At 34.6% G+C, this 26,907-nt stretch overlaps 1 long non-coding RNA gene across 1 annotated transcript; it reads left to right on the top strand.

The window, feature by feature from the left end:
* The first annotated feature begins 9,665 nt into the window (after window positions 1-9,665).
* On the top strand, window positions 9,666-21,575 carry LOC133180910 (uncharacterized). Its single transcript, XR_009720413.1, has 3 exons — window positions 9,666-9,772; window positions 19,102-19,194; window positions 19,918-21,575. It is a non-coding gene; the product is annotated as an uncharacterized LOC133180910 (long non-coding RNA).
* The last annotated feature ends 5,332 nt before the right edge of the window (window positions 21,576-26,907 follow it).

Below are 26,907 nucleotides of genomic sequence, written 5' to 3'. Positions count from 1 at the left end.
TCAGCCCGAGGGCTGATATGACATATGATATGGATTTCAGTATGTAGTATTCTATTGTCATATATTTAAGATAATTAATATGCAAGTTCACATAAAATCATTGAAGAATGTTTCGTGCATGTTTATGACCTGTTTCTTTAAAATCTAATAAAGCAAATTTTAGGTCTTTAAAAACAAATTAAGTCCACAGATGTTAGTAAAGAATTATTTTACATGTATATTTAAATAAAATCAAGTTAATTAACTTTTAAACTTTAAACAAACGTTACTTCTGGTTTGATATGGATTTTTGCCCGCCGGTAGCGATACATGATAAGGATTTTCGGACCGGTCCTTGATATGGGGTATTGTGACGTCACCTGTATCGCACAGTGCAGAATCGGTGTATTTACTACTAAGTATATGATAAACTATTATATTTCATATGTTGTACATTTTGTGTTTGTCATATTTATATGTGTATAATATATTTCAGGGCTCTAGATCTGAGACTACAAGTGAACCCTTGGTTAGCACCTGTCTTATTCTCATGGGACCTGTAACAACATCTGAGACTACAAGTGAACCCTTGGTTAGCACCTGTCTTATTGTCATGGGACCTGTAACAACATCTGAGACTACAAGTGAACCCTTGGTTAGCACCTGTCTTATTGTCATGGGACCTGTAACAACATCTGAGACTACAAGTGAACCCTTGGTTAGCACCTGTCTTATTCTCATGGGACCTGTAACAACATCTGAGACTACAAGTGAACCCTTGGTTAGCACCTGTCTTATTCTCATGGGACGTGTAACAACATCTGAGACTACAAGTGAACCCTTGGTTAGCACCTGTCTTATTCTCATGGGACCTGTAACAACATCTGAGACTACAAGTGAACCCTTGGTTAGCACCTGTCTTATTCTCATGGGACATGTAACAACATCTGAGACTACAAGTGAACCCTTGGTTAGCACCTGTATTATTCTCATGGGACCTGTAACAACATCTGAGACTACAAGTGAACCCTTGGTTAGCGGCTGTCTTATTCTCATGGGACCTGTAACAACATCTGAGACTACAAGTGAACCCTTGGTTAGCACCTGTCTTATTCTCATGGGACCTGTAACAACATCTGAGACTACAAGTGAACCCTTGGTTAGCACCTGTCTTATTGTCATGGGACCTGTAACAACATCTGAGACTACAAGTGAACCCTTGGTTAGCACCTGTCTTATTCTCATGGGACCTGTAACAACATCTGAGACTACAAGTGAACCCTTGGTTAGCACCTGTCTTATTGTCATGGGACCTGTAACAACATCTGAGACTACAAGTGAACCCTTGGTTAGCGGCTGTCTTATTCTCATGGGACCTGTAACAACATCTGAGACTACAAGTGATCCCTAGCGGCTGTCTTATTCTCATGGGACCTGTAACAACATTGATATACAAGCATCCTCAGGTACTTTAGATTCAAATTTAAGATTAATTAATAAGTAAGGCCATTGGAAAAAGGTTGAGGCTAAAACAGGGGATCAAAGTTTTACAAACAATAATATATGGGAAAAATCTTTTCAGAAGTGGCAAGATCACACTAATTCATTAATTTGTAAAACATAAGTAGTACCGGTAAGTAATAATTATTTTAGCTCACCTGAGCTGAAAGTGGTCCATATACGTATTAATTGATAAAAATAAAAAAGGACAGTGTCACAATGCAATTACGAGATTTACTTTCTTCCACTACACATGTAATTCCAAATCTACAAGAGATGGTGAATATAACTCCCGTTAGAGGTAGAGAACTGGATGTTGATTGGCCAGTGGTATCACCATCCAATGAAAATAGATTACTGTGTACCTGACTGCACATCACACCCACCAGATAAATGTAACAGAGAAGGTTTATATAAGTTATTATCTATATATATATATATATATATATATATATATATATATATATATATATATATATATATATATATATATATATATATATATATATTTTCACACATTTACCTCCCTTCAACCAGGAGAGACTTACACCATTAAGTTCATATCAGGTAACATGTAGTCAACATGATGAGTTCAGAGGTCACAGTCAGCCATGACAAGTAAGTACTGTCTGATCAAAGTCACATGATTAGGTTCAGAGGTCACCCAGTCAGCCATGACAATAAGTAGTGTCTGATCAAAGTCACATGATTAGGATTAGAGGTCACCCAGTCAGCCATGACAATAAGTAGTGTCTGATCAAAGTCACATGATTAGGTTCAGAGGTCACCCAGTCAGCCATGACAATAAGTAGTGTCTGATCAAAGTCACATGATTAGGTTCAGAGGTCACCCAGTCAGCCATGAAAAGTAAGTACTGTCTGATCAAAGTCACATGATTAGGTTCAGAGGTCACCCAGTCAGCCATGACAATAAGTAGTGTCTGATCAAAGTCACATGATTAGGTTCAGAGGTCACCCAGTCAGCCATGACAATCAGTAGTGTCTTATCAAAGTCACCTGATAGGTTCAAAGGTCAATCATTCAAATGCTAAGTAAGTATGGTCTGATCTAAGTCTTACATGAACTAAATGACCTCAGACTGCATCAAGGGGGAATCTAGGAAATGGGACTACATGTAGAATATAAATCCATGTAGAGTTACCTACCCCTTAATTTGTATTTTACAGAGCTGCAGTAAACTATGTTGATTTTTTAGCTCTACTGGCCAGAGACCAGAAGAGCTTATGTGATAGTAAGGTGTCCGTCGTCCGTCTGTCTAGCTGTCTGTCTGTCTGTCCGTCTGTAAACAATTTTTCAAAATGCTACTCCTTTTACAGTTTTGGTCTGATTTCAACATAACTTGGCACACAAGTAGACTATACTAAGATACTTATTTCTTTGTATCGGTTAATGATTTCAATGAACGGTGTTGCCATGGTTACTAAAAATAGAAATTTCCTTGAAATACTTTCAAAATGCTACTCGTCCTACAGTTTTGTTATGATTTTAGTATAACTTGGCACACAAGTAGACTACACTAAGGTACATAATTCTTTATACCAGTTTTGGATTTCGATGAACAGTGTTGCCGTGGTTACTAAAAATAGAAATTTTCTTGAAATACTTAAAACACTTCTCCTCCTACACTTTTTGTCTGATTTCAGTATAACTTGGCATACAAGTAGACTACACTGAGATACATAATTGTCTTATATTGTTTTTTGATTTTGTTGAATGATGTTGCTATGGTTACTTAAATTGAAATTTCTGTAAAATTGTTTTTAAAGGCTACTCCTCCTACAGTTTTAGATTGCAATAAATCTTGTCACAAAAAGAGACTAAACCAAGGATCATTTTTCTATTTATTGCTGTTGCAAAGTTTCAAGTCCAAGTGCTACTTTTATCTTCCTTTATAAGTAGAGCTACAGTCTCATCAGAGACTTCTGTTTTTTTTCAGACCTCAAGTCTGTGGCTTATAGAGTTGTAGGTGGATCATGTAGGAACTAACACAGTTAATATTTCCTGGTCCAGACCTAATGGCAGCATACTTGACACCTTCCAGATTGCTATATATTCCTCTAGATGGACAGTCTCCTATTTCTATCCCTGAGTAAGTGATTACAGACATTTTAGACCCAAAATGTTTGGCATGTATTTGTTGCTTCATACAAGTGTTACTAATTATATAAAGAGAGTATTGTCTTTATTGTTTGCAGTACACCTTCACTAACCTGAGCCCTGGTCAGCTGTATTCCAACACCACAGTTAACAAGGGCACTCAGACTGACCTAGCTAGTGCTCATGTTATCACAGGTAAAATAAAAAAAACAGTCTGAAAATATTTAAAGTGCAGCTATAATCTTATAATCTTAAGTGCTACTTAATCTCCATGTCTATACTCTTCTGATGATACCTCCCAGTTCCTAATGTCATGGGTTCGAATCCAACTGTGGGATGTGGAGACCAGTTCTTCTGATGAGACCATGTAAATTGAAGTTACATGTCACAGTAGATGCTTGCACGAAAAATATCCCTCACCGCTCAATGGCCCTGAGTGCCGAGTATAGGTCTAAATTTGCAGCCCTCCATTGGCCCTCCATTGGCAAGTGGTGGCATCTTTATATGAGTGAAAAATTCTCAAGAGGGATGTTAAGCACCCCCCCTCCCCCGATTCTTATATTTTTAAGGTCAATGCCTGTTAAAGACGTGAATGTGACCTTGGGTTACTCCCACACTTTCAATGTGGAGTGGAGAACAGTTGACCTCAAACAACATTACCACTTCATTATAAGTAAAAAAATGTCTATATGTGTCTTCATAAGAGAATGATTATGTAAACTTCTCAACTATCAGAAATGTTTTCTTCAGCTCTATGATTAGCTATTTAGTTATTATACCCCTGCTCCGAAGGAGAGGGGGGTATACTGTTTTACCCTTGTGTGTCTTTCTGTCTGTCTGTTTCTCAGGAACTACTCATTGCAGATGCTTGAAATTTTAGCACAATCTTTGTTTAGGCATGCCATATGGTGGGATTCATTTTGTTACAGAGGGAAATTTGTTTCCACAAAAACCAGCAGGGGGGAGAATTAGTTTATATTGGATACATTACATCATTATGGCAGACTATCATAACTAATTTTGGGGATACAAAACTTGCAAAATAACAAATTTTAGTGAAAGGCATCAATTTTTTTTCTACTAAAAATATTTACAAAAGAAAAGATCAGTGGAAAAGACTTATCAGATGTTGGAAGACATATGGATCTCTAATAAACAAACTCCCATCTGATCATTGCACATTGGCTTTCTGAATGACACACCAGCTCTTTCCCTAATAATAGCAAGCGCAGCGAGCGGCGCTTTGCGCCGCTCGTCACTGCGAGCTCTATTGACAATGCCTGGGTGAAGAGAAAATTCGGACTACTGCACATTCATTCAATAGAATTTTTTCCACAGTAATTCTGGACCCACAATGCATCGCTTGATGTTCTCGCTGCTAACTTCGTTTAGGCGGTAACAACAACTAAAAATTCACAAAAAATAAACTCAATTTAATTTAATGGATATTGCATACAGATAGTAGATTAAACGTTCTTGGTTAAAATCTGTGCACTTTTAAACTTTGTTTATGGAAATGCAGCTAACATACGACGTCATGTGACGTCACAGTCTAGACGTTCCAAATGTCTTGTGGGGTTTGAAGAGGCGGATCTTAAAATGAAGTGAACAATGCGCTCGCCCCAACGGTCGCACCGTCAGCATATTAATCTCAAAGAGTCCTCCTACATTTAGGGAAGCATCTATTTCACAAAGATTATTATGATTCTTCTGGCTTTCAGTGTCCTAACTAATTTGAAAGTAGATTTTGTAAATTATGTATGTAAAGTTCAATAAAATCATTAAAATTATCATTGATTGACATTATTATATTTCTATCACATTAAATGAAATTTTAAAGCCCTAGCCATCGTTCATTTATTTGTGTAAACAACCTCTCTCACTTCCTTGCTGATATGGATACTTTTTGCTCCTCTATTGTTGGAGAGTTACAATCTCAAAACTTGTGTATTTTATCCCACAAGTTTAATTCCCATTATTTTACTTTAATTTACTACAAATTAAATATTTATTTGCATTTGTGTGAATAAGGCATTTTAATCTGTGATGTTTGGTGTTGTAGAACCCAACAAGGCTATGGATTTGACGTAGGACATATTGCCACCCCATAATGACATCTGACCCTACATGGTTGCCAGGCAATGGCAGCATACAGGATAGTTACTTTGTCTGGTATCATGCCCATCTCCATGGTGACAGTACACAAATCATTCTCTCCCTGTTCCCTGGACTCTTGTATAAAACGGTTCTGCTGTTTGCTGTCAGCCATTGTGAGATGAGTCTGCCGTCAGTTGTTTCTGCACTAATGTGTAAGTACACTTGTAAAGTAAAAATCAGAGGTACATTAAACAACAAAATACACTGCTGTTTGAAATGTACATGTACATGTAATTTATAAAATTTCAGTCAGTCTGCAGACCACAGACTAGATTTCTCATGCAACTCATATCGTTGATTATCTTTACATAAAATGTTGAATGTAAAGTAGTTTGCTGCTAAGTCACAAATAAATAGAAAAATCAAAAAAAAAAAAAAAAGAATTAACAAATAAGATTCATGTTTTTAGTTCCCCTGCCTCCTAGCAGTGTAGAGGTTACATCTGTCTCCAATAATAGCAGTTCTCTCAAGTGAGTGTACAACAGTAATAAAACCCATGTAGATAGCTGAAATCTCACCTAAAGGGGATGCTTACTCCTCCATGGTACCTGATCCCACCTCTGATGTTTTTAGAGTTCCATCTTTGCTCTTTTCCAAACTTGTATTGTTTCAATGGATTTTTTCACTGGATTACTGTTTCTAAATGTCTTCATATTTCATACTACACACCAAATACAGTTAATACCAGTCCAACTCATCAGACCATAGGTCTGTCAGATACAATATTACTGGATTTATTTCTGTAGAACACACTTATAACATCTCTATTTACAGTATTGTGCAAAACTCTGTCTCCCAGTCTGTAAATGCATTGTGAATGTCAGATCTGTCCAAGTACATTATTGTAAAAAAAATGGCATTTCTTACATTTCATTCAATTTATCCTATAAAAAATCTAAATAATTTGAAAGTCATTTATACCCCGGTATGTGAATTGGCATAATTTGCCTTTGCAGAAAATCAAGTTCCTTGAAGCATTAATTAATAGAATTATATCTTGTACTTAAAATATTGCACCACAATTATTTCAGAATCTAAAATAGGCATTTTTCAATAGAAAATGCTGGAAAAAAAAACATCACTGTCTTATACGCTAACACTGACAACTGTACTTTGAGTATTACCTCTTTGAGCTGGTAGCCAGATCGATAAGAAAAAAATTTAATTGACACAGATCGCAGTGTGGAGTTCTAAGGACCACAGTAGAGGTGGGACCCAGTATAGTATCAAGTTGTCTGCTGTCAGTGGGGACCAGTCTAGTCCTCTTACTGTTAAATAGATATATACCAGAAAGTCTTCTGCACTGTCTGTTATATTGAGCATGAGAAGTACTGGTAATGGAATTTAATTAGTACAGTTGAACTTTACTATCTCGAATACTGATATCTCGAATACCATAGATATGTTGAAGTGATTTGGAAGTCCCAAACACTTATTCTTTTAGTATTTTACCCTCGATATCTCAAATCCTTGTATATTTCGTAGTATTAGTTTACTATTGTCCAAAATGATTGTTTTAGGAGCACACTATGGACCAAGGCAAGAAGGACATTGGAGTGACCCTCCGCACATAACTTATGGCCGTGTGACAGCTCATCAGGGAGAAATTCACAGACCTCAATTACGCATTCAAAGTAAGTTCTGTGGTTTGAATTTTAGGGCTGAGCTAAAATAACAAGAGGCCCATGGGCCACAGCGCTCACCTGAGTAACTTTGGCCTTGCTGTTTTTCACCTGATTTCTCCCCCCCTCCCTGGGTAGTACTTATTGTGACCCCGCCCTATCCCCAGGGGTCATGATTTGAATAATTTAGAATCTACACTACCCCAGCATGCTTCCAGATACGTTTCAGCTTTCCTGGCCCAGTGGTTCTTGAGAAGAAGATTTTTAAAGATTTTTCCTATTTATTTCAATGTAAAACTTGGATTCCCTATTGTGGCCCCGCCCTACCCCCGGGGGTCATGATTTGGACAATTTAGAATCTACACTACCCCAGCATGCTTCCAGATACGTTTCAGCTTTCCTGGCCCAGTGGTTCTTGAGAAGAAGATTTTTAAAGATTTTTCCTATCTATTTCAATGTAAAACTTGGATTCCCTATTGTGGCCCCGCCCTATCCCCAGGGGTCATGATTTGAATAATATTGAATCTACACTACCCCAGCATGCTTCCACATAAGTTTCAGCTTTTCTGGCCCAGTGGTTCTTGAGAAGAAGATTTTTAAAGATTTTTCCTATATATTTCAATGTGAACCTTGGATTCCCTATTGTGGCCCCGCCCTACCCCTGGGGGTCATGATTTGAACAATTTAGAATCTACACTACCTTAGGATGCTTCCAGATAAGTTTCAGCTTTTCTGGCCCAGTAGTTCTTGAGAAGAAGATTTTTAAAGATTTTTCCTATCTATTTCAATGTAAAACTTGAATTCCCTATTGTGGCCCCGCCCTACCACTGGGGGTCATGATTTGAACAATTTAGAATCTACACTACCCCAGCATGCTTCCACATAGGTTTCAGCTTATCTGGCCCAGTGGTTCTTGAGAAAAAGATTTTTAAAGATTTTTCCTATATATTTCAATATAAAACTTGGATTCCCTATTGTGGCCCCGCCCTATCCCCGGGGGTCATGATTTGAACAATTTAGAATCTACACTACCCCAGCATGCTTCCACATAAGTTTCAGCTTTTCTGGCCTAGTGGTTCTTGAGAAGAAGATTTTTAAAGATTTTTCCAATATATTTCAATGTAAAACTTGGATTCCCTATTGTGGCCCCGCCCTATCCCGGGGGGTCATGATTTTAACAATTTAGAATCTACACTACCCCAGCATGCTTCCACATAAGTTTCAGCTTTTCTGGCCCAGTGGTTCTTAAGGAGAAGATTTTTAAAGAATTTTCCTATATATTTCAATGTAAAACTTGGATTCCCTATTGTGGCCCCGCCCTACCGCCGGGGGTCCTGATTTGAACAATTTAGAATCTACACTACCTTAGGATGCTTCCAGATAAGTTTCAGCTTTCCTGGCCCAGTGGTTCTTGAGAAGAAGATTTTTTAATGATCCCACCCAATTTTTGTATTTTCTTAATTATCTCCCCTTTGAAGGGGACTTGGCCCTTCATTTTAACAATTTAAACTCCCCTTCACCCAAGGATGCTTTGTACCAAGTTTGGTCAAAATTGGTCCAGTGGATCTTGGGAAGAAGTCAAAAATGTGAAAAGTTTACAGACGGACGGTACAGACAGACAGACGGACGGACGGACGACGGACAAAATGTGATCAGAAAAGCTCACTTGAGCCTTCGGCTCAGGTGAGCTAAAAAACCATTTTACTTCAACTCTCTGAAATTTATTTTTTAAATCATACATATACACTTACTTTGTTGTTTTTAATTTTGCATAGAATTATGAGTAAATAAACATCAAATTCACAGATACACAGTTACACTTGCACACTGTCTGTACCTTATTTTAATCTATGATTTGTAATTGATCCTTGACATTGTTACCTAGCAGGAAAGAAATAAGTGCTTATTTGTTACAAAATTTTTAGATCCACAAATCAAAGACAGTCTGATCTTGAGTCAAACAAAACCAAAGCAGCTGATCTTGGGAGGTATAAAACTGTGACCCTCTCCTGACCATTACAGCCAACTTTATAAATGCCTTCTCTGATAAATAAGAGCAGCCTACAGGCCTATACAGTAATTATAGCCACAGACCCTGATGAGGAGCACATCAAAACCAGCACCCTGCCCGACTGGAAATCTGCCTAGATCAACTCCAAGATCAAGGTCAACCAGGCAGACTTCTTCCAGCTAACATCTTCCTTCAGTCAAACTCGGTCCAAGCCGAGCGTGAGGGAGAAGAATTTTAGAGTGTTTGAGATTGGTGTGGAGGCAGATTTTAATAATGTGCTGTACTGTAATGGTCCACTCATACAGAATACTAAGTACTACATTAGACTCCGGCTTACACAGCGAGGGGATTCGCTGACACTGCTTACTCAGATCCTTTCACCACAGGTAAAAAATCTGATTTCCTGTCTAGTTTTTACACAAGATTTGATTGGTCTAGCTTGTAACACAAGATTTGATTGGTCTAGCTTGTAACACAAGATTTGAATGGTTAGCAAACTGGTTGAAATTTCGGAACACCCAACTTGAGCTGGGGGGGTGGGGGGGGGTGGGGGGTAAATAACATGATGTTAGAATGCAGAGTTTCTCTAAGAAAAAATGAAAATAACATGACGTCATGATGCATTGTACCACATAGTAAATCTCATCGATAGCTTGAAACACAGTTGATTGGACTTGTATGTAAAAGGAATTTATTTGGGTACACAGGAAATAAAATTGTTATCCACATTCAATCAAGGGTGATTTACCCTGAGTTTTATTAAGGGTGTACAGGGATTTACCTGGGTTTTATCAAGGTTGTATGGGGATTTACCTTGGGTTTTATCAAGGATGGGCAGGGATTTACCCTGGGTTTTATCAAGGGTGTACGAGGATTTACCCTGGGTTTTATCAAGGGTGTTTGGGCATTTACCCTGGGATTTATCAAGGGTGTATGGGCATTTACCCTGGGTTTTATCAAAAGTGTATGGGGATTTACCCTGGGTTTTATCAAAGGTGTATGGGGATTTGCCCTGAGTTTTATCAAAGGTGTATGGGGATTTGCCCTGGGTTTTATCAAGAGTGTTTGGGGATTTACCCTGGGTTTTATTCCATATACCCATTGGTCACATCTTAAATTTCTGATAAAAGAGAGATAACCCCGTGGGTTTTAGCCTTGCTAGATAGGGATTTCCATTTCAAACCCTGTATGACTATGTATTAGGTCCCCAACAGACCGTGTAACTAATAATGCTGCAACAATTTAATTCATAATGTAGACAGTTTTTCACTTAGAATTGATAAAAAGCTAAAGAACTAATTTTATTTTTTAAAAGAAGTTAAATGTGATTGTCACAGTAAATTGTAGTGAAAATGCCTTATTTACATATGTCACATTCTCCTTACTGTTATGACCTCTGACCCTGATCTACCCACATACTGGGCATATGTCCTGATGCCCCGCATTATCCCCTGACGCTTCAGTCTCCGTCCAGAAGCCTTTATACAAACACCTATTTTGTATATCTTATATGTTTGATGTTTATATGCCATATTCTTGAATACGTTCTATTTCTAATATGGAAGAGTTATACTTCTTAGTGCGCTCTTTTGTGAAAAAGTCGGAAAATGTACAAATCTTGCGGGATTTCAGGGACAAACGTAACATAAACATGTAAACAATATGTTGAATGTCGATGAACAAATCTTAAGAAAATGCAAATGAAATAATTTATTGTTGTGGACTTTATATACATCAAGAGTAGGAATGACAACGATATCAATTTATATCTATTGTTGATCGTATGTACCTATTTATATATTTATTATACAATACACATGCCTCGGAAATGTCGTATTTTTAAAGCCCCGCTCCGAAGGAGGGGGGGGGTATACTGTTTTACCCTTGTGTGTCTGTCTGTCCGTCTGTGTGTGTGTCTCTCTGTCCGTAACAAATTTTGGTCGCAGTTTTCTCAGCAGCTACTCATTGCAGATGCTTGAAATTTTAGCACAATCTTTGTTTAGGCATGCCATATGGTGGGATTCATTTTTGTATGAATTCGATGTCAACTTCCTGTTTATCCGTGTGTCTGTCCGTACCATACATAACAAATTTTGGTCCTAGTTTTCTCAGCAACTACTCATCGCAGATGCTTGAAATTTTAGCACAATCTTTGTTTAGGCATGCCATATGGTTGGATCAATTTTTGTATTAATCTGATGTCAACTTCCTGTTTATCCATGCGTCTGTCCGTACCATACATAACAAATTTTGGTGGCAGTTTTCTCAGCAACTACTCATCGCAGATGCTTGAAATTTTAACACACTCTTTGTTTAGGCATGTCATATGGTGGGATTCATTTTTGAATGAATTCGATGTCAACTTCCTGTTTATCCGTGCGTCTGTCTGTACCATAAATAACAAATTTTGGTCGTAGTTTTCTCAGCAACTACTCTTCGCAGATGCTTGATATTTTAGCACAGTCTTTGTTTAGGCATGCCATATGGTGGGATTAATTTTTGTACTAATCCGATGTCAACTTCCTGTTTAACCATGTGTCAGTCGGTACCATACATAACAAACATTTTATTCATAGTTTTCTCAGCAACTACTCATCCCAGGTGCTTGAAATTTTAACACACTCTTTGTTTAGGCATGTCATACATTGGGATTCATCATTTTTGTACAAATCCGATGTCAACTTCCTGTTTATTCATGTGTCTGTCCGTACCATACATAACAAATTTGGGTCGTAGTTTTCTCAGCAACTACTCATTGCAGATGCTTGAAATTTTAGCACAATATTTATTTAGGCATGCCATACAATGGGATTCATTTTTTACAAATCCGATGTCAATTTCTTGATTATCCCTGTGTTTCTCCGTAACTGAACTTGTTTATCCACATCAGAGCGGAGGTATTATTAGTGAGCATTGGCTCACAGACTTCTTGTTTATTAATGGATGATAAATTTAGGGTTCTCGCTCTCTTACGTATGTCTTTTAGTTCTTCTATTCTTTAATTGGAATGACAAATACATTTAACATTAAAAATTGGATTGAGATTGGCATGTTTTGTATTATCCGCAACGCCATGCTGTCCCTGTCAGACAACCAAACGCGCCTCTAATTTTGAAGAGTTCACTTATGGAAATAGAACGTATTTCTACTTGTTGACCTTTGATAGACATACAAGGTAATTAAAGAGCCAGTTTATTATTGATATAATATTGGTTACAGGACAGAATCCCTTTTTAGCTCATCTGAGCTGAAAGCTCAAGTGAGCTTTTCTGATCACCCGTGTCTGTCATCTGTCCGTCCATCTGTAAACTTTTCACATTTTCAACTTCTTCTCAAGAACCACTGGGCCAATTTTAACCAAACTTGGTACAAAGCATTCTTGGGTAAAGAGGAGTGCTAAAATGAAGGGCTAGTTCCCTTCCAAAGGGGAGATAACCAAGAAAAGACAAAAATTGGGTGGGGTCATTAAAAAATCTTCTCAAGAACCACTTGGCCAGAAAGGCTGAAACTTATGTAGAAGCATCCTGGGGTAGTGTAGATTCTAAATTTTCAAATCATGACCCCCAGGGGTAGGGCAGGGACACAATAGGGAATCCAAGTTTTACATTGAAATATGAAGAAAAAATGTTTAAAAATCTTCTTCTCAAGAACCACAGGGCCAGAAAAGCTGAAACTTATGTGGAAGCATCCTGGGGTAGTGTAGATTCTAAATTGTTCAAATCATGCCCTCCGGGGGTAGGGCGGGGCCACAATAGGGAATCCAAGTTTAATATTGAAATATGCAGAAAAAAATCTAAATTGTATTCTGCACTGAGGAGGTCCAGGTTCAAGTCCTGGGGGCAAAAAATTGAAGGAAATTTCTTTATAAAGAGGATATATTTGTGTCATCATATTTATATTTAATAATGCATGTACTTTTCTTTCATTCATATACTGTATGTGTACTTATAAAAGCAGGCTTCATATTTTAGTGGCTTTAGTATGGACAACAATGCACTATAATTCATGAATACCATTAATAATACAGAAATGAATACATTGTACAATTCATGGTGTGGTCGTGTGTAATGCTAATTCATGATCAGCCAACCATTCAATACCCAGTGATTGCGCTAAATTTTGAACACATCAATTTATGTATATATGTACAGTATAGGTACAGACCTCATCATGTTAGGGTGCAGAACTGCATTACTATACTGTTGTTGACAACTATGTAGACACCGACACCTAAAAATTGCTTTAAATCAGTTGACTGTTGAATTTTTGTCAGCAAGACATGGAATCAATGATCAACATTATGGAGAGAGAGAGAGAGAAGGGTTAAAAAATAAAATACTTGTTGCTCTTAAATTTTTCTGTCACTGGTAAAGTGTGAGATTCAATCTCGGGTATTTGTGACATTGCAGATTCAACAGTTGTTTCTTGCATGAACTGAGGACTTAAATTCCTTTGCCATTGATGAAACAGCCTCAGCAAAGCAAGATAGAATAGCAAGAGACTTGAATTAGCTAGAATATTAAAATATTGTCTGCATGACCTTACCAATTTTAATGTTATATAATAATAAATATTAAGGATATCTGCTCATCAGCCAGGAACAGTAACTCAAAATATTATAATTCAATTGAATAAAATTGTAAATGAAGTTTGAAATTAGAATCTTTTCATCTGACAATTTTCATTTCATGCATCTCATATGATTCAAAGTTTTTGAAGTCTTAAAAAACATAAGTCTTGTAAGAAGTTGACATTTGCACCAATAAGTGAAGTGCCCACCATGGCACCTGTTACACCCATCAAATATAATATATGAATATCATAATATTAAACAGAGTGAGTGTTGAAGAGAGAAAATCATGTCAACCTTGAAATAAAGATTTCAGTGACTTAATTTTTCATTGTCCGGTTTGTCCCCCACTTCGCGGCTAGGATAAGGCTGTCCGAAGAATTTCACAGTGTGCCAGCCGTAGTAACTTCTCTGAACTACCTAGATATGACGTCATAATGGCATATGACGTCAAGTCACTGCATACTTGAGCTGATATGACGGGGAAAGTGTCATAACTTTTACATTCCTCTCACATCACATGTAGATTTTTTTTTACGTTGATGTTTAATTCATGTGTCTGGATTGTTGCTTTCAGGCTGTAATGATGGTGAATATTTGCAGTATAATATCGTTATTACTTTTTCTTGTCTAACATGTACGTATTCAAACAATTGAAAAAAAAGAATGTGAAATGCCCCCCTAACGTGTCTGTAGACAGAGTTAGAATCTATAAATCTTATATATATTAGACTGGCACAAGTGAATAATAAGGATTAATTGAAGATATTCCGTGTGAATCTACTAGAGAAATATGTCCTCTAACTGAATTTTGCTGGGGGATCATATGTAATTTATCCTATTTTGTATAAATTGCGATGAAGAGTGGAAAATGACTCCTTGTATGTGGGTAAGTTGAATTTCTCGTGAAATATTTTCTTATGAAACAAAATTCAGACTTGCCCCCAGCACTTTATATATACCCAAGAATACGTTTAATTGATTTATGTAACAATCCGTTCACAGTAATTTTATTTTTCACTTGTGCTGATGCGATTTTTGTGCAACATTTAAGAAAATTTATAATCAACACAGTCATGTGACATCCCAAAAATGCTTTTTTATAATACCTTATTCAACTTTCTTTACAACTTAACTGTATATATATATATACATAGATTACAAATTGAAATCAAAACATTGCTCAATATAAAATAGTATATATTTAATGCATATTAAGCCTTCGGACAGCCTTAACCTAGCTGCGTTTTGCCAAAGGAAGGGAACATTAAATCTCATTCATCTATCAGTCTGTCTGTCATGAAAACTTTGACCTTGGTCATAACTTTTGAATGAGAAAAGATAGGGTCTTCATATTATATATGTACATTACCTGTGACAAGACCTTTCCAAATATACAGTGATTTTTTGACCCCATGACCTTAAACTTGAAGTTTGACCTACTTTTCAAGAAATTTAACATTACCTAAAATTGGCTATAAAATTTTAATGAGAAAAGATAGGGCTTTCATAATACATATTTCCATTACCTGTGACAAGACCTTTCCAAGTATACAAGAGTTTTTGACTCATTGACCTTGAAGTTTAACCTACTTTACAAAAATTTTATCTTTGCTTATAACTTTTGATTGAGAAAAGATAGGGCTTTCCTATTTGGCATGTGCATTACCTGTGACAAGACAATTCCAAGCATGCTATGTTATTTGACCCCTTGACCTTCATGCTTGACCTAATTTTCAAAAATGTTAACTTTGGTGATTTCTTTTGAATGACATGTGATAGAGTGTTCATATTTGACAAGTGCATAAACTGTGTCAAAATTTTTCAGAATGTGCTATGGTATTTGACTACTGTAACCTTGAGCTTCATTTTTGACCTAATTTTCAAACATTTTATCAGTGTTGCTAACTTCTGAAGGAGCAAAGATAGGGCATTTATATTTAACATGTGCATTACCTGTGAAAAACAATTTCCAAATGTACTATGATTTTTAGCCCCATGACCTTGAAGTTTGACCCAATATTCAAAAATTTTAACATTGCTGCTAATTTTAACTTTTGATCTAGAGAAGATACGGTATTTAATTTGATATGTGCATTACCTATTTCAAGATCCCCTGGTTTTTCATATTTTTTTCACATGTTCATTACTTGTGACAAGATCTTTTGGACTGTATTATGAAATTTGACCTCAGAGTCCTCATGACCTTCATCTTGAGGTTTGATGTAGTTTTGAGAAGCTATAATCTTTGTTATAACTCTTATTATTTCAATAATTTATGTATTTTTTTGTATGATGCACAGACAAGACAGGACAAACAAACAAGACAGTTACAATATGCCATAAATAATGGCATCCCATCCATTAAGATACCGAAAGTGGGGGACCACAATTCTTTGAATTTTCTTGTTTCAAATGTTTGATATGCATCTTCTTTGGTGTGGTTAGATTAAATAGTACATCATATATACAGTTTCTCACCTGTATGTGTCAATGTTCAATCACCATTTTGTCACGTGTACGTATTCTCATCTCAGTTATCTCACCTTTACACGAGAAGAGATGGGAGGTAATTGAAAGTGTTCTGAAGTCATTCCAGCTGAAGACAAAACGGTGTCACTTACTCGTTACTGAAAAGAAAAATCCAGGCAAAAATCAAAAAATAATTAGATTGTGATCAGCTACAGAACTGTAGCATTATGGTTTTATATGTTAGTCTTTTACCATGACGCGCTACAAATCCGGTATTGCAAATATGGTGCATTTACGGCACAAGATTTTCTGCACACTTTGGGGATGTATTTCGCCACTCTCCAGCATTGGTCAATCAGCGACCTTTCATTCCTTAATTCTAGACATATTCTATAACCAATCTGTAAATTTTATCCATCTCCTTTCTAGTCGTCTATACAGACCAATAAACTCGCTTGTTGTGAATTTTATGCCATCTGACAACAAATTCACAACAAGCAAGTTTATTTTTCTGGAAACTTACCTTAAAATAAGGGATGTCAACGAATAATCGACTATTCGACTGTCAGTCGAAAGGACTGACGATCGAAAAATGAAACGACATTCGAATATTATAATTTTAAAAATGCAATTAAAGAGTGATAACGATATAGAATTCTCATTACAAAATTGAGAAACCGTCTTTCCTTGAAGATAGTTGATAAGATAATTTTCCTCTACAAAAAACTTGATTTTCCGTGTGTGTATAGAAAGTACAGTTATTATAAATGCTTCACTACCGCGAGAATTATCTATCAGTTACTGCTTGTGTTGTTTTTGTAATAAATCAACCATCAATATATATACTGGGCTTTGTTTGTAAAATAATTAATTGGACTTGATTTTATACGATGTACCAATTATCTTTTATTTTAAGATTGCTCAAATGCAAGGAACAAACCATAGCTGTGACATGTTTTGATGCTTCGATAATTATTAAAACAATTCGCTTGCATTTTTAAACTATTTATAATTAAGGACGTTCTGAAAGCCAGAGCAATCAATTAATGAATAAGCAGTTACTAAATGTTTAACAATTTAACAACCACCTGGTGTTTGGATAGTGTGAAATTACCTCCCCCCCCCCCCCCCCCCCCAAATTTATTTCATAATAAGCTTTAAAAAATATCGGCTAGCAATTTTTGAATGCTCACTTTGCATGTGCAGACCATTTTATGAATTCAATTGATGGGAAATCATAAATTTTGGAGAATTAGATTTTTAAATTTATTTCATATAATCATGCTATCAAACGTTACGTTGCATATATTCTTATGTTACTTTTTAAACATATTTAAGTAAAAGGGTTTTTGAGTTATAAATACGTCATGTATACCAGTGAAGTCTGAAATAAAATTTTATTTTCAGAAAATGTTCCGAATAATTGACTATCGTTCGAATAATGGAATCGAATATTTGACTATGGAAAATAAATATTTTGACATCCCTACTTAAAATATGTCCAACTACCCTTCCCCCTTCTCATTTCCCCAAAAAGGGGAATTTTCTAACACCAGATTTTTTTAGCATCCACACATATTAGTAAATGAAGCTTTTGATTGTAAAAGATGTTTGATGAATCTTTTTGATTTACCAAACTATAACCAAAAACCAATTTTTCCTGCAATTTTGTAGGTTTTTTTCCCCCTTTAAAGCCCTATACATGTATATATCTGTTCAGCTGAAATTAAGAGTTATTGCCCTTTACTCAGAGTGTTGCACTGTATATATGTTTATCATATAAGTAAATAATGTTATAATGTTGAATATTAAGTTTCTCGATCATGTGTTTTAAGTTTGGAGTTTGTAATTACTTGTATTACAGAGTTACATGTGTTTATAACTATATTTATTATCAATTTCAGGGCTATTGGATTACCATATACTGGTCTTAAACAGATCAATGTGAACCCTCATGGTGTATTCTAATGCATTATAATTGAACCTGTTACACTTATTTATTTTAGGAAAATATAATGTGGAAAAAAATGTATTTTACTTCCAGAATGCAATGTCTAATACCTTTATCAAAAAGAAATAGCCATTTCAAATGAGGGTACATGTACTGTGAATGTACATAGAAACACAAACAATTAAAACTGATTTCTTAAAATTGTGAAATTTGAAGAAAGTTCACGTAGTTTTATTGAAGTCTTTTGATTCTTTTGAGTCACTTTAAATACAGTCAAACCTCATTATCTTGAACTTGATGGGACTGAGGAAAAGCTTCAAGATATCTGAGGATTCGAGATTTCAGGGGTAACAGTAAAATATTTAGAAGAATAAGGGTTGGGACTTCCAAATCACTTCAACATATCCACTCCATGGTATTTGAGATATCAGTGTTTCAAGATATCGAAGCTCAACTGTACATTAAATCTATGTACTGATCAACTTATTCTAAAGATAACAGTTGTATTTGAAATGTAATGTACAGTAGAACATAGGTATCACGAACACTGATATCTCAAATACCATGGATATGTTGAACTAATTTGGAAGTCCCAACCACTTATTCTTTAAGTATTTTTCCCTCCATATCTTGAATCCTCGGATATCTCGAATTTTTTTCTCGGTCCTGTTGAGTTTGAGATAACGAGGTTAGACTGTAATTACTCTCCTTCCTCATTGTAGCTGCTGTTTATACCACTCGCTGTAAACTACGGACATAAGTCAACACCCGAAGAATAAGGCTTGGATGAAGTATAAGTATTCTAATAGAATTGTGTACATATTGTTTGTGTGCTTTTCTGAAGTGAAAAATTGAAATTGTTTAGACTTATCTTTCTTCAACATTTAAATTTTGACAAATTAATTTGGAAACAAAAGGGACTATATTCAGTAATGACCAATATTTGCCCCCAAAATCAAACTTTGATGGAGAAATATATAATAATGTTCTAAAACAGGGAAATATCTGCAGACTTCAAAGCACTGAATATTTTCATAAGCCATGATGCCATATGTTAGATATGATGTCAGAAAGATGATGTAAATTCATAATTTCCATGATTTATACAAAAAAAGTGTATATTACGTTGATATTTTGAGCAAAAGTCACCGAGCGCAGGTCTGCTCCAACTCAATATTTTGATATAATGTGTAGAATGATAATATCAATGAAATATGTAAATATTGTTTTTGAGCAGGCCTGCTCTATAAATTTTATAATAAAAATTGAACAAATTTTGTCAAATTTTTTCCTTTTTCTGAAAAATAACACAAAATCCTAATAGTTTGTGACATCATAGAAAGAAAAGTTGCCAATAATCTACTTCGAAACTATAATATTTTTTGTTAATTTAGATTTCTCACACAATATATTCAATTCAGCACATTTCAAGAAATTCAAAATATGACTTTTGTTGGGGCAAAAATGTGCATATACCGCATATAGTTCTTTCTTCAGGTAAATCGTTATGATTGGCATTTGTACAATTCTATTTCAAGGATTCAGTGGAACAAGACAACATCCCTAAGAACATGATATGTGCTTGCTATAAGAGACAATTAAAGGCCACAATGTCCACTGCACAAGTTCAGCAACTGAAAGACCTGTAGTCAGCATTTTTAGAGTACTACATATTTCATTCATGTGGACATATACCTTCATTTATTATAAAATATAGCAAGATGGAGGACAGTTTTCCCATCCTGGTTTCCCAAAGATCCAGGTAAGGGAACATTTCTGCTGATCGAAACAAAAGAAATTTGCCCTAGCTGGAGCATAGAAAATATTGAGAGGTATATTCTACAGGTTCAAGGAAAAGAGTAACTGGTCTTTCTGCCAAAACCACAGTGACAGGAGGAAAGACACTGCATGGAGACTGTTTTTGTGTCTCTCTGTAGGCAGCAAAGAATTCCAACCCTATTCTCATTTCCCAATTCCATCTTCCAAGATTGACAAGCCACCAAACTAAAGAGCACATAAAGGAAACCAGCCTCCACTTGCTGACCTGCAGAGTCTGGCTCCTTCATGATTCTTCCTCATAGTGCACAGCTCATTACAACACTGGAATGCCTAGGACAGAAATGACAGTGCACAGCTCATTACAACCCTGGAATGCCTAGAACAGAAGTGACAGTGCACAGCTAAATACAACCTTGGAATGCCTAGGACAGAAATGACAGTGCACAGCTAATTACAACCTTGGAATGCCTAGGACAGAAGTGACAGTGCACAGCTAATTACAACCCTGGAATGCCTAGGACAGAAATGACAGTGCACAGCTAATTACAACCCTGGAATGCCTAGGACGGAAATGACAGTGCACAGCTAATTACAACCCTGGAATGCCTAGGACAGAAATGTTGTCATATTTTACAGTTTAAAGACTTGGTCAGAAAATTAAAACTCCAGACATAATGTAAATGTAATTGTGACAGAATGAAAATTTAATTGATATATAATTTCAATCAATTAAACTATTATGATATGAATTCATTTATTAATTATTTGTAACACATGAATTGATTTATGAATATATTTACAGTACTCATGCAGTTGATTAACCTAAGAATTGTCATGTGGATATTTTTAACTTTTAAGCACTGTAGCAATTTTTGGAGGAGATACCTATGCTTAATTATGGTCAGGTATACAGGGTTTCCAATCATGTGATTATAATTTTGGAGGGAATTTTTCTATTGTGATGTTTAGTTCCGGGCTTACTGTAGTCATTGTTAAAAAGGTACTTTCAGTCAAAATGAATTGTTTTGTAGAGAATATTCTTCATCAGTCAATTGATTTGTAGATGCATATATAATTACAGTAGAACTTCGATATCTTGAACACTGATATTTCGAATACCATGGATATGTGAACTGATTTGGAAGTCCCAACTAATTATTCTTTCAGTATTTACCCTTGATATCTCAATTCCTCGGATATCTCGAAGATTTTTCTAGGTCCCATCGACTTTTAGATAACGAGGTTTAAATAAATACAAATGTATATGCTTCTATGATAAAAGAAATATCTTGAAACCTTTTTAATTTTATTATAATGGTTGATCATATTGTATTTATTTTTTATCCATGGATAAAATAGTTTCATGATGTGAGTATAAGAATCTAGTATTAGTTTTTCAATTTTACAACTCGTGAGTGGTAAGCATAAATATTTTCTGAATTCATAATAATACTGATACTATGCAGTGAAAACTGTATCTGTATATTTACATTATTTATAATTAATTTTGATTCTTGTGTAGAAAGGGAGTTAACTATTATCTTTATTATATTCGGAAATGTGCATGCAAGAGTTATCTTTCCTACAATTTTGTTTGAAGATAATACCAGTATGCATGCACTTTTTGTTATTATTGAGAAAAGTGTTTAGAAAAAAGGGGTAGTAGATGTATTACACTCAGAGTAAACATTATTCAGTTTGGATGTTTTAAGACATGCAGAAAGTTGTAGAAAGGTATTCTATAATTTCATCAGTTTACATAATTCTGGCAAATTCCTGGACAAAGACAGAGGCATATACAGAGGAATTGTAAAGAGCATATCTTTAGGAATTTATTAATCTTCTTATTATTATAGCTTATTTTCGTATTTTAAGACCTACAGTTGTAAGGTAGACTTGGTTCCATAATTTCATTATTTTGCTAAATAAGAAAGATAACTCTTCACGATGGTGAAAAATATTTCAATTAAGGTTATAAGAGCTACCTCCCTTTATACGTGTAAAGCATTAGTAAATTCCATATAGTGAAATATTTATGACACAATGTGTATAATGATTCTTATGTATATCTATTATTATATATTTATTGCACCATTCTAGTATTATTGTGTGTTTTATATTAATTTCAGAGGCAGTTGTTATATCATATATAAATATTGAAATGATGATCAATTTATTGAAAACTGGACATTCTTCTCTGTGTTGTTTTATGCCAGGATTTCCCCGTTACATACGAAAGATGACATTACATGGGTACTGACAATTTAAACATGTACTTTCCGAGAAAATAAACTTTGATAATCAAGGAATTGAGGAATAATAGCTTCAAAAGGGGTCCCCGCCTCATTCTTCCTCATTATTTTGTTTCATTTCAAAATAACTTTTTTTTTTCAACATATTTGAACATTTAACTTTTTATTTAAATCTAACCTGGAATATTGAGTTTTTCTGATCTGATCTTGAGACCTAAATTTCAGACAAAATGTATCGGAACTCAGGACATCCAGCTTACTACTTTTCTTTCAAATCTGGGATAAACAACTTTTTTTTTCTTTTTACATTTTCATAAAATACCCATGGTATTATTCCAGATACCGAAGTTCAGCTTTATACTTTTCTTTGTTCAATGCCCCTTTTGAGAATTTTTCACTCCTATTAAGACATCAGAACTTGCTGATGGAGGGCTGTAAATTTTAGACCTATACCTGGCACTCAGGGCCATTGAGCAGTGAGGGATCTTTCTTGCCAACACCTACTGTGACACGGGACCTCAATTGATATGATCTTATCCGAAGTACCAGTCTCCATATCCCACAGTGGGATTCGAACCTGTGACTTAAGGTTCAACACTTTACTCCACAACTCTAGAGCAAAGGCTTGAGATCTAACCACTGCACCATGCAGGCAGCTCTACATGAACATTTACCTAGATCATTTCATATGACATTAGAAATGCATTTAAAAAATTACACAACTAACAAATAAATACACATTTATTTACATAAAAAAACCAATAAATACATAATAAAGCATATAAAAGTATCAAGTTACATGTAACAAAATAAGGTTAACATGCACAAAATCCTGATTTATCTGAAAAAAAAAAGCTTAAGGTGGATGTACCTGATGAGCTAAACTGGTTCTCATTGACTTGCAACAAAAGCAAGTAATTTATGAAACAGTGTAGATTGTGTCATAAAATATAGGTCAGATGCAGCATACAAAGCTGCATTAGGGCAAAGCATTCATGTGTAGGCATACAATATGTGCAAACATGGGTTCGATACAACTTAAAGAACATCATAGAAAGGCAGCTCTATCACACTGCACCGCATGAGTGTCTAAAGCACATGTAGGGCTTATTCAGAATCCATTGCAAGCATCAGTATAAACATCCATAGATGCATTGTAAAATGTTTTGCATGTTCAGTTCTGGAAAGACATCATCATTGTAACCAAGCTTACTTAACAAACTCATCAAACACATTCCCAAGACATATTTGTCTTATTATACTTTGATTCTCTGCAAATTTGATTTACAAACCAGTTCTAATCTCTGAAGAAAACTTAATTCTCTTCAATAATGCACACCTAAAACAAGTTGGTCAATCACTATTACTTTTACCTACGTAATGACGCATATGTGTGACACTGAAAAAGATCAAACATTATATAGACATTAATGTATGCCTGCAAAGTTCATTATTGTTTCTATGTGTAGATGTATGTAAATGTTAATCAACCACATGAAAACAAAGCAACATCTTTTATTACAATATACAATGTTAAGCAAAATCCACATTATTTTCCTATTCCTATGCTTCCCTTGTTCCCCCCCCCCCCCTCCCCCCAAAAAAAAAAAATAGACAAGACAAACAAAAGAATGGAAGACACATTATTCAACAAACTTGAATTGAAAATGAGATACCTTAAAAAAAACAAAGATTATGATCTAAAAAATGAATATGCCAACCCCCAGATAAATATAAACAAATAACTACATTAAATTCCCATTACCCACCGTAAATTCACATAACCCCAGATAAATCATAGAAAATAATATAAAGTATACATTACTACAGTAAATTATGATAATGTAAGATAATTTCCCACAACCCTAGAAATATAATAGAAAATTTCAAGTACCTGAACACAATACCTAATTGAATTCCCTTAACCAATGATAATTCATAGAAAATGTCAATTGTATAATACTACAATAGATTCCCATGACCCCAGATAAATCAGAGAAAATTTCAAGTATACAATATACTATATTAAATTCCTATAACCCCATATACATGTATATAATAGAAAATGTTAAGTGTGTCATACCACGATAAATTCTAATAACCCCAGCTATAAATCCGAGAAAATGTAATGTGTACAATGCTACGCTTGATTCCCATAGCCCTAGATAATTCATAGTAATTGATAAGTGTACAATAAAAATTAAATTCCCATAATCCCACAGAAATCATAGAAAATTGTGTACTATATTGAATTTCCAAAACCCTAGATAAATCACAGATAATATGAAGTGTGCAGTTATAACTTCAATAAATTCCTGTGTAACCCCAGACAAAATCATAAAAAAATTCAAGTTAACAATACAAAATTAAATTTACAAAAGCACAGATACTTTATAAAATTAAGTATACAATACAACAAAAAATTTACATATCCCAAGGTCAATCATAGAAAATGTCATGACATGTACAACATTGAATTCTTATAACCATATGTATAATATTACATTTAAATTCCATTACCCCATAATTAATTCATAGAAAATGTCATGTTTAAAATAATTTATTAAATTCCCAAAACCCTAAATCAATAAATATCCCGTGTTCAAAACTATAACTAAACCCCATAACCCGAGATAAATCAGAGAAAATGTAATGTGTGTAATATGACCATTAATTCTCATAACCTTATAATTATAGCCCAAGATCAATTATGGAAATTGTCACGTGTACAGTACAACAATAAATCTATAACCCCCGCCCCATAAATCAGAGAAAATGTTATATGTGTGTAATCCTACAATAAATCTTTATAACCTAGATATATTATAGAAATGCCATGTGTATGATGCTACAACAAAATCCCATAGTTTAATGTGATGTGTAAAATACTTAACTTTAAATTCCCATAACCCCAGATAAACCCTAGACGTGTAATGTATACAAAACAATACATTAAATTCCAAAAATCAAAAAAAATTAATGACAAAATACTAATAATAATGGACAATACTACAATAATTAGTTCCAAGAATGCTAGATAACTCATTAAAAAAGACAAAATTTGTGAAAAAAAGACAAGTATTCAATACTCTATTATTCTAAAACTATAAAGTATACAATACTGCATTAAAAAACCAACACAAATCCCTATAACCCAAGATAATATAAATCATAGAAACTATAAAGTACACAATACTACATGAAATTCCTTAACCCCATTAACCCCGAATAAATCAAAGAAACTATAAAGTACACAATACTACATGAAATTCCCTAACCCCATTAACTCCAAATAAATCAAAAAAAATATAAAGTATACAATACTACTTGAAATTCATAACCCCATTAACCCCGAATAAATCATAAAAAATATAAAGTATACAATACTACATGAAATTCTCATAACCCTAATTACCCCCAATATATTACAGAAACTATAAAGTTCACAATACTACATGAAATTCCCTGACCCCATTAACCCCGAATAAATCCTAGAAACTATAAAGTACACAATACTACATGAAATTCCCTAACCCCATTAACCCCGAATAAATCATAGAAACTATAAAGTACACAATACTACATGAAATTCCCTAACCCCATTAACCCCGAATAAATCATAAAAAATATAAAGTATACAATACTACATGAAATTCTCTTAACCCTTATTACCCCAGATATATTACAGAAACTATAAAGTACACAATACTACATGAAATTCCCTAACCCCATTAACCCCAAATAAATCCTAGAAACTATAAAGTATACAATACTACATGAAATTCTCATAACCCTAATTACCCAAAATATATTAAAGAAACTATAAAGTACACAATACTACGTGAAATTCCCTAACCCCATTAACCCCAAATAAATCAAAGAAACTATAAAGTATACAATACTACATGAAATTCTCATAACCCTAATTACCCCAGATATATTAAAGAAACTATAAAGTACACAATACTACAAGAAATTCCCTAACCCCCTCAACCCCAAATAAATCATAGAAACCATAAATACAAGTACAAAACAACATGAAATTCTAATACCCCCAATAACCCCCGATATATCTAAGAAACTATAAAGTACACAATACTACATGAAATTCCCTAACCTCATTAACCCTGAATAAATCATAGAAACTTTAAAGTATACAACATGAAATTCCCTAACCCCATTAACCCCCAATATATCATAAAAACTATAAAGAATACAATGCTTCATGAAATCCCTATAATCCCACTTAATTCCACATACATCATAAAAACTATTAGGTATACAATACTGCAATAAATTCCCATCATCCCAAATAACCCCGAAATATCATATAAAGTATACAATACTACAATAAATTCCCATAATCCCAATGACCCTAGGTATATTATAGAAATAATAAAGTATACAATACTGTATAAAATTCATATTAATTCAAGACAATTCAAAGAAAATAACTTACACATAACTTACCACAGAGAGAGTTATACGGTTGAATAA

Source organism: Saccostrea echinata, unplaced genomic scaffold (assembly GCF_033153115.1).
Source record: "Saccostrea echinata isolate AGI-Se365-2 ecotype Australia unplaced genomic scaffold, CSIRO_AGI_Sech_v1 ptg000001l, whole genome shotgun sequence".
Classification (NCBI taxonomy): domain Eukaryota; kingdom Metazoa; phylum Mollusca; class Bivalvia; order Ostreida; family Ostreidae; genus Saccostrea; species Saccostrea echinata.
Note: the sequence above shows the minus strand (reverse complement) of the source record. Positions and strands in the feature narration are given on the sequence as shown.